Here is a 17,521-nt window from a genome sequence, read left to right on the forward strand (position 1 = left end):
GCAGAAAGGAGTACGTAAGATAATTAAATTGGGTCGTTGCAGAACTGCTTGGTTCCACATTTAGCAGAGACATGCAACAATTGTAGAAAAGTTGTAGGGCAGCAGGCTCCCGCGTCAGCTCGCAGCTCTTGATGGGTTACTGAGAACATTCCCCTCCATTCTTGAATTCATCTCCACCTTCTGCCACATGCCTGCAGTACATGTCAGGTGGCTGAGGATTGTTCTTGTTTTTGTTTTGCTTGTGTTTGGGTGTTTTAAGGCTAGGCTTCTGGTATAATTACCCCTCCTTCTCAGCTCCCCAAACGTCATTGCTTTGGGTCTTTTATCTTAATTGCAATTTGTTGATTCGTATCTTGCTTGGTTCCAAAAGGGAATTGAGGTAGTTTATTTTCATACTAAAGGAACAATAAAACAAGCCATCATGAAGCATAAGAGAAGAGGAAAATGTAAAAAAGAGAAAGGAGAAAAAGTGTACCAAAAACCCTTGGCTGAGGGAAGTTACAGTAGTGAAACCCAAGCTTCCTTGCTGTCTGAAAAAAGTGAAGGAAAATATATACCATGTATATTTCATTGTATACAAGTTCATGGTGGGGGGAATAAACAAACACTCAACTGATTCTTGGCTCTGAGTTTTGAGAAGATTTTATCGTCATGGGGGTTTTGGCCGGGGTCCTTGAGTAACTTAAAGAACAATACCCTAAATGTCATTCTCAAACACAGAAGAGTTCCTTTTATTGACAGTTTCTTATATCACTTCTTAAAACAAGATGACTGAACAATAAAGCAAGGTTTCCTTAAAGGAATTTATGAAGCTATCTTATAATAAATAAAGCCAAGAATTAAATGTTTTATTTAAAAAGATTTTATTCATAATAATAATAATGTGATTAGTACATATGTGTGATAGCCAGATAATCCCCAAAGCCTTATTAAGTTTTTTTTCAAGAGTGGAATTAGGAAGCGTTTACACACAATGGCAGCAAGATTGGCCACCAGTAAAGAGGCAGCCCAAGTGGCTGATGGCTGTGTTGGTTTCCTAGGGCTGCCGCTACAAAGCACCAGTGACTTAAACAACAGAAGTGTATTGTCTCACAATTTCAGAGGCTAGAAGTTCAAGATCAAGGTGTCACTAGGGCCATGCTCCCTCTGAAGGCTCTAAGGAAGGATGTGCTCCAGGCCTCTCCCCAGCTTCTGGTACTTCCTTGGCTTATGGAAGCATAACTCCAGTCTCCGCATGGTGTTCTCCCTCTGTGTCTGTCTCCACGTTTTCCTTTTTTATAAAGACACCAGTCATATTGGATTAGGGGCCCACCCTACTCCAGTAGGACTTCACCTTAACGAATTCCATCTGCAATGACCCTATGTCCAAACAAGGTCACATTCTGAAGTGCTGGGAGTTAGGACTGCAACATATGAATTTTCGTAACTGTGGCCAAGGACATGGGTGACCCTGAAATCAAGTCACAGGGACCGGGCTGTTCTCTTGGATGGAAAAGCTGACATGTTACTGAGCTGAAACCAAACTGAACGTCTCATGTCGAGGCTGGAGGGAAACCTTATAATCGAAACTGCAAGATTTCTCCTGGAGCCTGGAAAAAGAGAAAGCCAAACAGCACGAATCTGTCCGTGTTTATCCAGCACCAGCCGAGAGGGAGAGTCAGCAAACCTGGGGACTCTAGCAGCCTGGCCTCCAGAGTGCCCACCAGGCTTTTCCTTGGTTTGGATGAAATCTCTCTCAAGATCTTCTTGGTTCTAGTTTTGAGCTCATCAAATTCATTACTTCACTTTCTCACGGACCCTAATCCACGATCTACAATATGGATCTGGGGTCAGGGTTCTTTGGACAGCAGAGGGAGTATACAGTCTCCCCCTCCCTCCACCCCCAAAACGACTCTGTTGCCAATTCACCATTTTGTTTTTTTTGTTTTGGCACGTGGGCTTCTCACTGCCGTGGCCTCTCCCGTTGCGGAGCACAGGCTCCGGACGCGCAGGCCCAGCGGCCATGGCTCACGGGCCCAGCCACTCTGCGGCATGTGGGATCTTCCCGGACCGGGGCACGCACCCACATCCCCTGCATCAGCAGGCGGACTCTCAACCACTGCGCCACCAGGGAAGCCCTCAATTCACCTTTTGACAGTATGGTTTATCCATCAGTCTTTTGTGACCTTAGTTAATGGTAGTCTGTCCTGCCCCACCTGTCCCTTGGGAGCAGCTGCCAAATCCAGACACCAATTCCCTGGAGATGCTAATTCAGAGAATAGAAAGGAAAAAGCAAGGCTTGAGAGGAGGGGGGAGGAGTGGAAGGACATAGAGAGAGGGCACTGGAGCAGAGCTGGTGGAACAGGTGGAGAGAAAACAAACGTCCTGTGGGCTGAAGTGGAGAGATCGCTCATGTGTACGTGGCAGTGGGGGGCAGGGACGTGGCAAATGAAAGGCTATAAAACAGCACTGGGTGCAAGAAAATTGGGGGGAGAGGAAAGGTGTTATGAAAAGCATTAATACCGCATATATTTTGCTTGTTTGTTGTTGTTTTTTAAAGAGATACAAATTAAAAATTGGAATTCCTGGGGGTTTTGTGCGTCGCTTGCTTTTTGTTGTTGTTACTGTTGATGACTTTTGGCTATTTGACAGGACTTCTTTGAAAGCAACGCATAGGACAGCACTGTGCAAGAGAAATAGAACCTGAGCCACATGTGTAATTTAAAATTTTCTAGTAATAGCCACTTTAAAAAAAGGAAAAAATGGTGCAAGGAATTTTAATAATATATTTTATTTAATACAATATATCCAAATATTACTGCAAAATGTAATCAATATTTTATAAGATATTAATGAGATATTTTACATCCTCTTTTTCATATTGAGTCTTTGAAATCCAGTGTACTTAGAGCACATCTCAATTTGGATTCCACATTTCAACTGCTCTAGAGTGGCCACATATGGCTTGTGGCTCTTATATTTGTCAGTGCTAGCACAGATATAGAGGCTAGACTGTGTAGTTCTGGGATTCCTAATGATAACATAATAATAATAGCAATAATAATAGTCACTTCTTGAGCCTCTTAGATGTGACACATGCTATATTAATCCTCTTTGTCATGTATCATCTCATGTAATCTTTTTAACAGCCCTACATGGTGGTACTGTTATCATTCCATTCTACGGATGCAGAAACAGAGCCTCAGAGAGGGTGAGTGATTTGCCCAAAGTCAGGCAGCCGGTAAACAGCAGAGCTGGAATGGGAAACCTAGCTGGCTTGACACCAGCCACTTTACCTCATTTGCTCAGGGTCAGCAAAGAGGCCAGACAGCGGCCAGGTTGCCCCAGCCCTTCCTTTAGAGCCTGGGCACAAGGGCTGACTTTCTTTTCTGATTAGTGGAGCTGCCATGTTGACTAAATAAAGACCAGTAAGAACATTAATTGTACAGCAGAGTGTTCTGTGTGACTGAGAACAGAGCAGTAACAAGATGTCCTGACTCTCATCAGCTGCAGGAAGCTGCAACTTCAAGGCCTGTGACCAGGTCCACACAATGCAATTGTTCTCAATGACACTTAGCAAAGAGGCAGAGAGAGAATTGATTGTCATTAAAAGCCGGACAAGAGCGTTGATTGTCCCCCCAGTGATGATTTGAGGATTCTGACTTAGCGATGCCAAGAGCATCGGTGCAGAGACATTTGTGATGTGATTTCCCCCATGGAAGGGGGCTCCAGTGTGGCCAGTCAGTGTAAAAGAAGCAGGAAACCGAGGCCAGGGCAAAGGATGGGTGCCCATGTCTCCCTCCTCCATCCCATCCCCCACAGGCAGCAGGAGATGACTGGCGGGTCTGGTCTGGGAGGTGGGTGATCCTATGGGACCTGGGAGAGGGGTCGTTCCTTTCCCACTGGCCCTGTTTGCCTGGATGCTCTAGGAGCCCTTCGAGATGTGACATTTCTGGGTCTGGGGCTCCGTGGGAAGGGAACGGTCCCCTCACCCTGTTGGCCACAGGGGCAGCACCATCTGAAGATGGAGGACCTGGCCATGGATGTGGTCAGGACAAGCCAAGCCAAAGCATCCTCTATTTACCCCCTGAAACCCCAGGCAGGGTGGTCTCACGCCCAGGAGCTCTCCTAGGCGGGAGGCGATACGGTGTTCTCAAGGGCTCCTGAATGCATTTCCAGCTCGCCTTCGTTCTGCTTCTTGCTGCAGTTGGAAGAGCACATGCAAGGCTCTCCCACAGAGCATCTGGGCTAAGATCCCAGTGACATGTGCTCCTCCACCCATCCACCCGTCCACCCATCCATCCATCCATCCATCCACCCATCCATCCGTCCGTCCATCCATCCATCCATCCATCCACCCACCTGTCTGTCCGTCCATCCATCCACCCATCCGTCCGTTCGTCCGTCCATCCATCCATCCATCCGTCCATCCATCCATCCATCCATCCATCCATCTGTCCATCCATCCAAGAAACACTGACCAAGTGACCACAACATGCCAGATGATTTGGTAGACCCTGGGGATAAAGAAATGTGCAGGGTGAAAGGCTTGTCCTTTAGCAGAACATGGCACAAACAGACATGGAAATCAGTAGCTACAAGGAAACATGGCAAGCGCTAGAATACAGGAATTTTAACCACAAATACCTTGGTTGCAGAGACTATGGAAGTTGAATGCCTAGAGAAGACAGGGGAAGGGAGTTTTGCAGGATGAGAGGCCATCCCAGAAAGGCAGAGAGGACAGTCTGTGCAAAGGGACAGGGGACACCAGGAGACATTCTAGAAATTGCAACTTACCGAGCAGCAGCTGGAGCTCAGAGTGGGCATGGGAGGGGTCGGGAGATCAGGCTGGGGGCTGGTAGGGGCCAGGCGTGCAGGGCTCACATGCCATACTTGGAATCTGGACCTTAGTCAGAGCTCAGGGTACATGGGGGGATTTTAGGCCGGTGAAGTGTCAGATGGGTGATCAGGACGGTCAGCCTGCCTGTTGTAGTGCAGGGGACAGACAAGAGGGGCAGGACCAGAGTGCGGCCCGGGGCCTGTTGCTCCCAGTTTCATTGCTTGACCTTCTTTTGCTTGGCTCTGCTCAGCTTGGCTAGGCATTGCAACAGGGCTGACGCTGGAGGCTGTATTTCCTGCTCTCACGCCACTTGGCTTCCCTCAGGGTTTGTCCAGGGGGAAGCAGTGACAGGTGGGTGGAGGAAAGGGCTTTTCTTTCCAAACTTCTCTGCCCAGGTGCTCTGTCCGCGGCTTTGACTCCACAGCCCCTTCCAGCTAGACAGGCCTGTGCAGCTGTGCTTTCTAGTAACCCTGCCTCTCGCCAGCCCCTCTCGATTCAGGGGTGGTGACGGCTCTCTGCTCTTGCTGGGTCACCCCACTGCCCCCTCAGAGGGCCCAGCAGCCCCCTCAGCTCCTCCATCACCAGCACAGCCAGCTCCCCCCGGGGTCTCTCCCTGCTTGGGCTTGACTGACACAGTGAGGAAGGGGGCTGGTGGGCGCCAATTCTACAAATTCTCTCACCACAGAAGTCCAAAGGAGTGATGACAAAGGTCTGAACAGAGGTTATGACTATAGTTGGAATGGAACTTAGAGACACCTGAGAGGCAGAATTGATAGGACTTGTTGACACAATGCGGGAAGCAAGGGCTAAAAGAAATTGTGGACCGCTTCAGGGTAATACAGGGGTCAGCAAACTTTTTCTGTAAAAGGCCAGATAGTAAATATTTTAGACATCGTAAGTCATTTGTCTCTGTCTCAAACACTCAATTTTTGCTGTTATTGTGCAAAAGCAGCCATAGACAATGTATAAAAGAATGGGTAAGGCTGTGTCTCCCAAAAACTTCATTTATAAAAACAGAGGGAGGCTGCAATTGGCCCATGGGATGTAGTTTGCCGACTCCTAAGCTCGGGCCTTAGGTGGCTGACGGAAGGACTGTAGTGTTGGGAACACAATAGGGCATCCAGAAAGAAGGACTGATGTAGGACAGGAGTCAGGAGGAGAGTTGGGAGATGTATAATGGTGTGTCCTGCATCCATTAAGAATTGTGTTTCACTGCAAGTAACAGATCTGAAACAATCATGTTTTAAAGAAGACTGGGTTTTATTTTGTCTCGTGGAAAATAAGTCTGGAGGTTGGGAGTACAGGGCTGCTATGGCAATTCCATGGTGTCAGTGTTGTCCCAGGCTCCTTATAACTTTCTTCTCCACCATCCTTAGCACCTGGTTTTCATTTTCAAGGTCATCTCAGAGTTGCCTCATGGTCACCAAATGGCCTCTGCTCTCCGGCTATCACATTTTTTTTTTTAAGATTTATTATTTATTTATTTATGGCTGCATCAGGTCTTAGTTGTGGTACGTGGGATATTCATTGTGGTACGTGGGCTTCTCTCTAGTTGTGGCGTGCAGGTTTTCTCTCTCTAGTTGTGGCGTGCAGGCTCCAGGCACATGGGCTTCGTAGTTTGTGGTACACGAGCTCTAGCTGAGGTGTGCAAGCTCAGTAGTTGTGGCTCACGGGCTTATTTGCCCTGCGGTATGTGGGAACTTAGTTCCCTGACCAGAAATTGAACCCACATCCCCTGCATTGTAAGGCGGATTCTTTACCACTGGACCACCAGGGAAGTTCCCAGCTATCACATTAGAATTCCAGCTTTCACAGTGGAGTTTCATGTTGTAGGAAGGAGGGTGGGGAGGAGGATCAGTAATGGTAAGAGATGTGTTAGTCCTCTTTTAAAGAGTTTTCCAGAAGTCCCACCCAGTACTTCCCCTTACATCCCACTGGCATCAATCTGCAAGGGAAGCTGGGGAACGTATAACAGCTTTTCAGATGGGCATACAGCCACTCCCATTGAAATCACGGTTCTGCTGGTGAGTGGTGAAGGGTGAATGGACATTGGATGGGTAACTAGAGGTCTCTGTCAACAGTGCTGGTTTGGCTGTGTTGAGTTGGAGGTCTTTGTGGTCTGGCCATACAGGTCTGGATCTTGGGCAAGGAGGTTGGGTCTAAGAGGTGATGTGGACTCACTCTCAAATGGGTGGAGTCAAATGTGAAGATGGAAGCTCCCTGGGAAAGGGCTTACTCTTCTCTCGCTGGACCCCAGTGTCCCACCTGGAGAGATTTAGTGCAATGATACACAGGTGGCTTCCCATTTGGGAATTCTATCTTACTATACTGCGGCATTACAATGCCTTGCAAGCTTCCTATGGGCGTGCATCTTGTCTTAGTCATTCTGTATGCCCAGGGCCTAGCATGCATCTGACCCTAGAGTCCTAGTATGTGTTCGCTGAATGAATAAATGAGTCTTTTTAAGCTCATGCAGACTCTTGGGGATGGGAGGTCTTAGGGGACCCAGGGGAGAGAATTTTCAAATGTAGATGGTAACCTAATTTGCAGATCTAGGACCAAGAACATACCTTATCCCAATTTCTGGTCTGGAAATGACACAACACCTGCTTTGGATCCCTGACTACATTGACTACAGAACCACTTTCCCACAGACTCATTCTACCTTTGTTTCACAGCTTGGCTGAGGATGAATATTGGGCAACTTTCTTGTGGAAAAGAGACAGAGATGCAGCACTGGCTCAGGATCAAAGGAAAATTTGGGTGGACTGACATATCATTGCCAACCATGGGTTTAGTCAAATGAGGACATTAAAAACTAACATCTCCATCTATGATCACCATAATTTTATAAAAGACAGGACATTCTAACACCAATAGAGCAGAAGAGATATAATCTTAGACTAAAGGATAGTCTTTTGAATGGAATAATTTGAACTTTTTGAAAAATGCCCTCCATCATTCAACTATTCTTGTCTTGCCAACCACCAAGAACTTTGTCAGGAGCTGATGCTGATTCACCAACCAGCAATCAGAACTGATGAACAAGGCCACCCTAGACAAGTTAAGTGACGTTCCCAAAGCTGGTAGAGATGGAATCAAAACTTCATTTCCTGCCTCACTGAGTAAGACACTCTCACAAAATAAACTGGGTGAACGTCAGTGAGTTCTCAGTTTTATTAATCGTCATATGGCAAAATATCATGACAGAGTTTAGCTTTTGATTTTAAATACTGTACAGATCATTGTAGACCAGCAAATAAGAACTTCCAGCTATTCTGGTGGTCTCAAGTGGGGAGAAGTTATTCTCACTCCGGGTCCAAATTTCCCTTGAATGGAATGTGCCAAGTGAATTTACCAACCTATAAGTTCTTTTGAGAACACTGGGACATTGGAACCATCAAGTAGATAAAATGGGATGAGGCTGAATTAAATAAAAATGTTTAAAGTACCCAAGTTGCAGTGACTGTCTTGGGAGTTCAGCGTAGAACAAGATCTGATGCCTGCCTTCATCCAAGGAGCTCCCCTCTAGGGGAGGGAGCTGACAGGTAGATGAAGAATCTTACTTTCGTGTGATGGAAGCCACCATACAGGCAGGACTTGGTGCTATGGGGACATGGGGAGAGAATCATTTGACTTAGGTCTTAAAGGATTGACAGGGATTTTTCTGGAGGAAAGCGGTAGGGAGCGGGGAGAACATACATTCCAGGGAGAGAGAAAGAATATGAGGAAGCCCAAGCCAGGAAAAACCTGAGGAATTTGGAGGCTGGGGTCATCGAGGGTGGCCACAGTCCACGTGGGTGGAGGGGCTCAAGATTAAGTTGGAAATTTGGGCTGGGGCTCCTTTTGGAGGGCCACCTTGTGGGATTTGGCCATTCTCCTGCAGGCAATGAAGCCAGGTGTGAAGATCTGAAGCAGATGATACAATCAGAAGTGACTGGGAGGGACTTCCCTGGCGGTCCAGTGGTTAGTACTCGGCGCTTCCACTGCAGGGGACACGGGTTCAATCGCTGGTGGGATAACTAAGATCCCACATGTCGTGAGGCACAACAACAACAAAAAAAGTGACTGGGAAAGATGATTCTCATGGCTCTGTGGGGAACGTGTGGTCAGGGGAGGCTCATGGTTATGGCTGACGTCCAGATGAGAAGCAATGGAGCTTGACCAGGAGGGTGGTCATGAAGGTGGAGGACAAGGAACAAGCAAAGGTGAGTTTGAGGTGCAACTGACCAAATATGGTGCTGGATTCCCTGGAGGAGCTGCCAGAGCAGAAGGGATTCAGGATAACTTGGGGGCTCTTAGAGAGGTTGGTTTGGGATGGGTGGGTTGCGTTCTTGATAGCACCTTGTAAACACTAAGGACCAATTTCATGTGCAGCGTGTTTATGTTATTATTAAGTTATGAGTTCTTAGATATATGAAATGAGTTCCACCCTCAACGTGTAAGACTGTTAACTTAAGCATGAGTATAACCTCCTTCTGAATTTTCTTAATTGGCGCTTGAACTTTTCACTCCGAAGGGGCTAGTTATTGCCAATAAAGATGAGAAAATATTGAGTAGTTTCCCTGCCAATGGGTCAGGATGGGTTAGATGACATTTTCAGTCTGAAAGAAATGGTCTAGTAGAAAGGATTAAGCATCAAAAAGTCATGGCTTTTGTATTGTGTGACTAGAGCCCTGATAATCAGTGTGCATGGCATGCCCCCTCTGAGCTCTGGGTGGAGTTTGCTGCCATGGTCCACCTGTGGGCAGGAGGCTGAACACATTGAAACTTCTCAGGTCTGTGGGTCCATGTTCAGTGAGTAAGAGTTTCAGGGAGAGGACTAGACTGATAATCAACTGAATGCTTCATGGATCTTTCTGCACATCCTTGTTCTCCCATAATGGTGGCAGGATTACTAAAATAAAGCAAGAGGATGCTGTGCCGCTTGGATTCTCCAATCTTCGCTCTTACAGCAATTTTGAGAAGGGAGTGATGAAGGCTAGGTGGTGGGGAGAGAAAGCAGGGAGGGGGCCAGGGTGAGGTTGAATGCTTGCTTATAAATCGAGAACTTGAAGCATTGTGTGGAAGAGAAGGACACACCCAATTATTTTATCATAGAGCTGGTAACCAGTAGCAAGGATCAATTCAGTAAGAAATCATTCTCCCATGGGAGGGATGGCCATGTCTGCAAATGGCAAACAGGCTCTTATCTAATTCCTCAACAGCCAACAGAGATGAGAAGAGGAGAGATGAGAGGAAGAGGAAGACAAAAGCTGTACTGATCTTCGCAACAAGTGTTTTTATGTCTTGAAAAGGCCACCCACTACTGAGAAGTTTGGGGAACAATATACCACCCGCCAGTGAGATACCCATTACTTGATACAGCTGCATTTTTAGAGGTGATCATATTTGAAGGTAGGAACCAGATTTTTCGTCTTCATCCCCAGAGCCATCAGGATTGGCAAAAAGTTGCTGAAAAACACGGGTGGGTTGACTATGACTGTGAAGGAGAGAATCTACTTTAAAATTTCCTTAATCTATTTCTTCTTTAATTTCTTCTCTATTCTTTCATGTTTTGGTGTAGCCTTCTCAGACTACTGAAGTTCTGGATGCTTAACTATATATGCCATGCCGGATAGTGTCAAGTATTTAAAAAGAAATAGGTGCCAGAAGTAACCAAACTCAAGTTCTGAGTTTTGTTTTAAAGAGGAAGACCATTATTTTAGATGCATTTGACTATGTTTAGAGACTCACTACCGGCTAGATATGGCAGTGCTCTAAATGGGCTTGCACATGGAGTGAAGAAATACCACTCAGCATTATGCTGAAACTTCTTGATTGTAAACAGGAGGAGACTGTCTGCAAACTTCAGATCTATAGTCTCAATGCTGTCCTTGGGCAAAATTCTGGGACGGATTATTACAAGAATGGTTTGTAAGCTTTTGGCAAGGAAGCCAACTTGAGCTCGCTAAGATATAGTAAGTGAATGGATGGATGAAGATGTGGATGAATAAATTGTGGCTGCTTTTTTTTTTTTTAATTTTATTTATTTATTTATTTATTTTGCGACATGCGGGCCTCTCACTGTTGTGGCCTCTCTCGCTGCGGAGCACAGGTTCCGGACGCGCAGGCTCAGCGGCCATGGCTCACAGGCCCAGCCACTCCGCGGCATGTGGGATCTTCCCGGACCGGGGCACGAACCTATGTCCCCTGCATTGGCAGGCGGACTCTCAACCACTGTGCCACCAGGGAAGCCCAGTGGCTGCTTTTCATATGAGGGGTATGTTCCTTAAAATCTCACGTTATTTAATATATGCATAAATCAAGACTAATTCCCCCCATAGGAATAAAGTAGGATTTACATTATTTCAAGGTTTGTACATTAAGTGAAACTTAATTTTTCTCCATTGCCTTATTTCAAATTTGCATAATTCACATTAGCATAGAGTAGGACTTTATTTCCTTTTTTTTTTTTTCATGGTGTATGATCATTTTATTTTATTTTATTTTATTATTTCTTTTTATTAGTTTCTGCTTTATAACAAAGTGAATCAGTCATACATATACATCTGTTCCCACATCCCTTCCCTCATGCATCTCCCTCCCTCCCACCCTCCCCATCCCACCCCTCCTATTTCCTTTTTTTTTTTTTTTTTTTTTTGCGGTACGCGGGCCTCTCACTGTTGTGGCCTCTCCCGTTGCGGAGCACAGGCTCTGGATGCGCAGGCTCAGCGGCCATGGCTCACGGGCCCAGCCGCTCCGCGGCATATGGGATCCTCCCAGACCGGGGCACGAACCCGTATCCCCTGCATCAGCAGGCGGACTCTCAACCACTGCGCCACCAGGGAGGCCCTCCTATTTCCTTTTTTATAAAGGAAGACTATGGACTTACACTTGGAGATCAAGGGTGTACTTGACAAACTTTCGACTGGATGGAGACATGTAGGCTTCATATATCTTCATAAAGCCAGGTATACATATAACTAGTTGAATGATTGCCCTCTAAGGGGGATGATTGAAATGAAAGTTGACTTACAAGGGGGTCTCCAGAACCATGCTACATGGCTCCAGCTTTGTCCTAATCAGCAAACAAAAGACATTTTCAAATTTGTGATCCAATGACGCCTGGAGGGAAAGCAAGTTTTTCCGATGGACCCTCATACCCCCACCCCACTGCTAATCTCAACTGGCCTTGAACAATGGACCAAATCTAAGGAGGTGACATTTAATAGAGATAAATATAAAGCCCAGCACTTTGATCCAAAATGAACATCTGGAGAAGCACACTAACAGCTGGGACTTAGTTGTTTTAGTTAATAGCAAGTTCAACGTGAATCTGCGGTGTGATACTGACTTCTGAAAAAAAAAAAGAGTTTAGCCTTTGGTTGCATTAATAGAGGATCTAGAATGAAGAAAGTGATAGTTTCTCATCATCAAACTGTACTCAGTTCTGACTACAAACTGGAACATGTCCAGAAGAGAGAAAGAATAGATAGAACTTGGAATATTTATTCTGGAAAAGACTTTGGGAAGAAATTATTCAAACATATAAATGGTCGCCATGTAGAAGATGAGTTAGGTTTGCATCTTTGTGGCTTTCCAGGCTAGTCCATGGAACTTCAGCCAAACGTTTTAGGGGGTGGAATTTGTCTCAATATAAGGACAATTAGAGTGTCTGAAGAAAAGAGGACCATCTGGGGACAGCTGATGCGTTTGGTCATCATGGCACCATTTAATGGCTAATCAGGAACACTGCTAGAAAAGAGACTATGAATCTCATTTCTTTTTCCTCAACTCTTGAGGAGTCAGTCACAGATGATTCAGAAAGAAGAAAATAAATGGCCAGTAAATGATGGGAAATCATGTAACTTTGCTAGTAATTAAACGAAAACTCAAACAGTAATAAATTGTCAATTAAACCTCAATTTTAAAAAAACAGCAATAAAATACTACTTTTGTCTGGTAGCAAAAATTAAAGAGAAAAATAAATTCCAATGTTGGTAAGGGTGCAATGAAATTGGGGTTTTCATTCATTGCTGTTGGCACTGATGCCTTTTGGAAAGCCTGTATATAAAGCGCTGTAACATTGATAATACTTTTGTTCCAATAGTCCAACAGGCTATCCAACCAAAAGACAAGTTGAAACTATGCAAATAGCCACTTACCTGAAGATCTTCATTGTGGTATTACTTAAAATAGAAAGAAACTGTAAGCAATTTAAACAATGAAAAGGAAGGTAACAGTTGAAGATGATAGGCCACCTACTCAATAGAGTGTTATATATCATTTACGAAGAGGGTCATTTTCACTACAGCTGTAGGCAAAATGCATAGGACATGATATTAAGTGTGTATGTGTGGGGAATTGTCAGCTACGAAATTCTAGAGATGTGATGATTATAATTATATACCAAATAGATGGATATAGCAAAAGATAAGAAGGAAAATTTCCTCTTGAGTCCAGGTCTGCCACTAGACAGCTGTGTCATCTTGGGTAAATCCCTTAACTTTTTTGTGCTTCAGCTGCCAGGTCTATAAAACAGGGTGTTAGGACTCAACAGTCCCCAATGTCCCTTCCAGTTTTATGATGTGACTAGAATGGACCCATTTAATGAAGAAACCGCATCCCAGTAGGATTAAGACATCAGCCACTGTTTTGTTTTCAGACTTCCCTCATCATACAGTGCTTCATCCATATTACATATTTTTAGAAATCAGTTTTGAGATGAGTAACAGATGAGAAAAAATAGAATTCCTTGATTCTTCTCAAATAAATTGCTGCATTTTGAAGGAGATTTAGCCATATGTTCTGTAAGTACTTTACTATGGAGTAACATAAAACATTAGGAAACTTTATCCCAAAATGCCCCAGAATGATTGCAACTCAAGATACCGTTGTTTGAGTATTATTTAAAGCACTGTTCTGGGTTTATTGACACGAAACAAAGGGAAGAGGTGGATGTTCAATAAGCTGATTTATTCACTTATATTTGAGTCTTTTAAAAAATGGTCCTCTAGGTGGTCACAAAGCACCGAGCTGATCTCCCTGTGCTATGCGGCTGCTTCACTTCGTTATAAAGCAGAAACTAACACACCATTGTAAAGCAATTATACTCCAATAAAGATGTTAAAAAAAAAAAGCGGTCCTTACCAAGTTCCTGAACCCCTGGTTTTGTATCCCAATCGATTTTAAAATGGTCAAAACACATTTATGTTTGTGTACTTACAAGACCATTTGATTCCTAGGGGATCTGCGAAGCAGGGTGACAGACATGAGCTTTCAAGGGATAAACAAAAGCCTCCTAGTCATGCCAGACTCCCTCTGAAATTGCCCTCATCTGTTCAGAACTTTCTAGAAGGATGGTGACTTCTTAGTTCAGAACACTTCCTTTCATCAGGCAGAGCAGTCAAGAGGCGAAGAGAAATTGGTCAGGGGCAGCAGCACCACTCACCTTCACTCATCCCACCAGGGCAGCATCAACACACCAAATGGCCTTTGTGGTCCCTGAGGTACTGGGGCGCGGGTGGTGGGTGGGTAGTTTCACTGCTCTGAGGATTCATACAACTCTGCAGACAGTGTTGTCTTATCTTTTCAGAAAATATTCCATTTTCAATTGTCCAGGAAGAATTTTTAAGTAGCAGAGAGAGCCCACATCTAGATTACCTAAACATTAGAGGACAGCTTGCATTTTACTTAAATATGCAAATGAGGCATCTATCCAGCACATAATTACATCCTCAAGGCAGAGTCCAGAATCTTGTAGTTTGCTCAAAGGAAACACGAAACATTAGATATACAGTTCCGCAGCCAAATGCACGGCAGATCGCAAATGCTGCTATTAAACCACGGGATAAAAGTCACTTATGAGTGTGAGCTTTATTAGTACTTTTGATTTCCTCTTTCTTTGCATTTATACCAGGCTGCTTTTAATAAAATGAAGACACTGGTCACTCCTTTGTTTACTTCTTTTGGACGAACTGGAGAGTGAGTTGAAGAGGGAGGCTGTGGCCTCATTTTGATGAGCACAGAGGACACAGAGAGGCACATGAATACAAGGTAAGGAAGTAAAGCTGCTTGAACACACGTAGAAGCAGCTCAGAGACATGCGAGTGCTGTCCTTTCCAATCAGTCACCTGACAATACTCTGAACTTATCTCAACAAGGTCACCACTGCTTAACCCTTGGGAAGCTCTGCTCCAGAAAGACTGGCCCCAACCCCTCTGGGGCATCATCAAAGCACCTGAGCATATGCTTTCCCAGCAACTCAGCTCCTCTTCCATTAGCTTTCAAGTCCCTTCCAGACTGGCTCACCTTGTCACTGTGGCCCATCGGTCACTGGGATAGAGTGGGTGCTAAAGGAATGCTTCTTGAATTAGAAAAGAACAAAAATAATGTGCAATACCTAATACGGTGAATTTGACTTTGGTGGCAGTTTTACTCTATTGTCATGCAGTGATTTCAATTCCACCCTTTTCACCTGTCTCCTTTCCCATTTATACCATCTTATAGCCCAGAGGCCCCCTACTGTGGTCTTCACTACAGGTAACGAACAACTATCAGATTTTTTCCCTCTCTTCTGTGGAATGGTCAATGTCCCCCGGAGGTCAGATCAGAATTTTGGAGGTGTTATCATCTTGCCAGAGTTCCCTCAGATATTCTGATAATCTAACTGTCTGTCTTGTCTTCAGACACCTTGAGAATCACTTACGAAATATGTTTGATATGGGCTTTTTATGGTGGGTGGCCACACTTTATATTTGGTATTGTCATACCCAACTTGGTCAACTACCCGATTCATCAGATTTGACCCAAATGACTCTCTGCTATTCCTCCCAATCAATTCCCCTGAAATACTGAAGATCTGTCAACCAGGAGGGAGCACCACAGCTTTGAAGGTGATTCCAACAGTGCAAATGGACATGGCTGCAACCCTGGCAAACATAATGGATCCTGGAGCGACCACTCTGAGAAGCCTTGCTGGGAGTCCATTCCAGCAGGCCCACTAGAAGTGATTTTGCAGTAACACCTTGACCACAGGAGGTACAGCCTGGGCACCTAGAAGACACCCGTGAGTATGGGGTCCAGCAGAAGGGTATCAGTGGAGACCAGGTCTACGAGGGTTGCTGCTGCTACTGTGAGGTCTACAGATGGACATAGTACACTAGAACAACCATCACAAAAGGAACCAGAACTCCAAAAGAACACCCTTTCTACTCCTCCAGCAGGGTGACTGGTGCCCTGGGACCTATTACTTGTCCCAACCACTCCTCTCCCAACCAGCTCCTTTGTGCCTCTTAGGGCATGTGTGTGGCCCTTGAGTGGTGATGGATTAAATCCTGGAAGGTCAGAGTCTCAGGGTTAGGAAAGTTATCCTAAGAAGCCCTCGGGACCTGGGATAGGCTGGCAGGCTCCAGCCCCATTGTATAATTTTAGTATATTGTTTGACAATTTCCAAATGAAAGGCACAATCTTTCTTAACCACAGGCTCTAAGGTTCGTGGCAGGAGGCCTGCTGTCCAACAGTTCTTCAGGTCAGACTTGGAATTCTCCCGGGTTCCACCCACCCTTAGGCTGTGAATCTGTGTATTTGCAAAAGGTGTGTGATTTTCTACTGAAAAAGAAGCATGCAGGAGGATAGGCACAGATAAGTACAGTGGAGACTCTAACATCAGACCGTAAAAAACAGAACACATTACCCTAGTGCAGGTAAGAAATATAAATGATTTTACTGCTCAGCATTTGCATATGGAGACGCAGTGCACACAATACCACGTGGCATTTTTCTTCAATTGATGCAACTCAGTAATTTTTATTGCAACTGGAAGACAATACATCACAGAAACTTTATGGTAGGTCTGGGGAAAAGTGTTATTTACAATAAATGATGAAATAGTTTGTCTTTGGCAATATGATTACATATGAAGAATGCGAAATGCAAGTATGGATGCCTCCAAAGCAACACCATCAGGTCCCTAAACTTCGGCGGATTGTGCCTGCTTCCACACTGCTCCTCTAGGTAACACAAACGCAACTGAACATCACTGTCTCCTCTATGGTTCTCCCTTTCTATTCATGATATTGGCAGTTTCATACAGAAAAAAAAAATACCGAAAAAAATTGGCTTTTGAAACCTTATTACTCTAGTAAATGAATTTGGCCATCAAGGTCTATTGGCCAGAGGTCACATGACCCTAAGTATTGAGAGTAAACCTCTTGTCTTCTGATTGCTTTATCACTGTTATTTATTTTTCTGTAAAACAAAAGCAGAACTCAGAAATGTTACAGAATCAGAGTATAAAAAAATGTACAAGTGTATAATGCTTCCCAGACACACACGGATACTTGTTTCTTCCACATTGTTACCATGGCAGTATAAGTAGTGAGTGTGAATGACAGCAGGAAACTGGTTACTGAATCAGCTGTGAGCGTCGATGTCTCAACATACATACTCAAGAAATGCTGAACGTTTAAATAACTGAAATTGTGCTAAGAGTTTCATCTAAAAAAAAAGGGAGGGGTTGGGAACTCAGGCCAGAGTCATGAAAGGATGAAAGACAATTTCTAGGTTTGATAGACTCACCATATCGAAGCCTTTGAGAATCCAATATGGAATATTAACTCTTTGCAAAAAGTAGGGAAGGCTATTCTCAACTTTTGCAAATGAAATACAGTGGAAAACACTGTTGCATCTATTCCAAATAAATAGTCTTGATTTCAACAC

The sequence above is a fragment of the Hyperoodon ampullatus genome (assembly GCF_949752795.1).
Source record: "Hyperoodon ampullatus genome assembly, chromosome: 3".
Classification (NCBI taxonomy): domain Eukaryota; kingdom Metazoa; phylum Chordata; class Mammalia; order Artiodactyla; family Ziphiidae; genus Hyperoodon; species Hyperoodon ampullatus.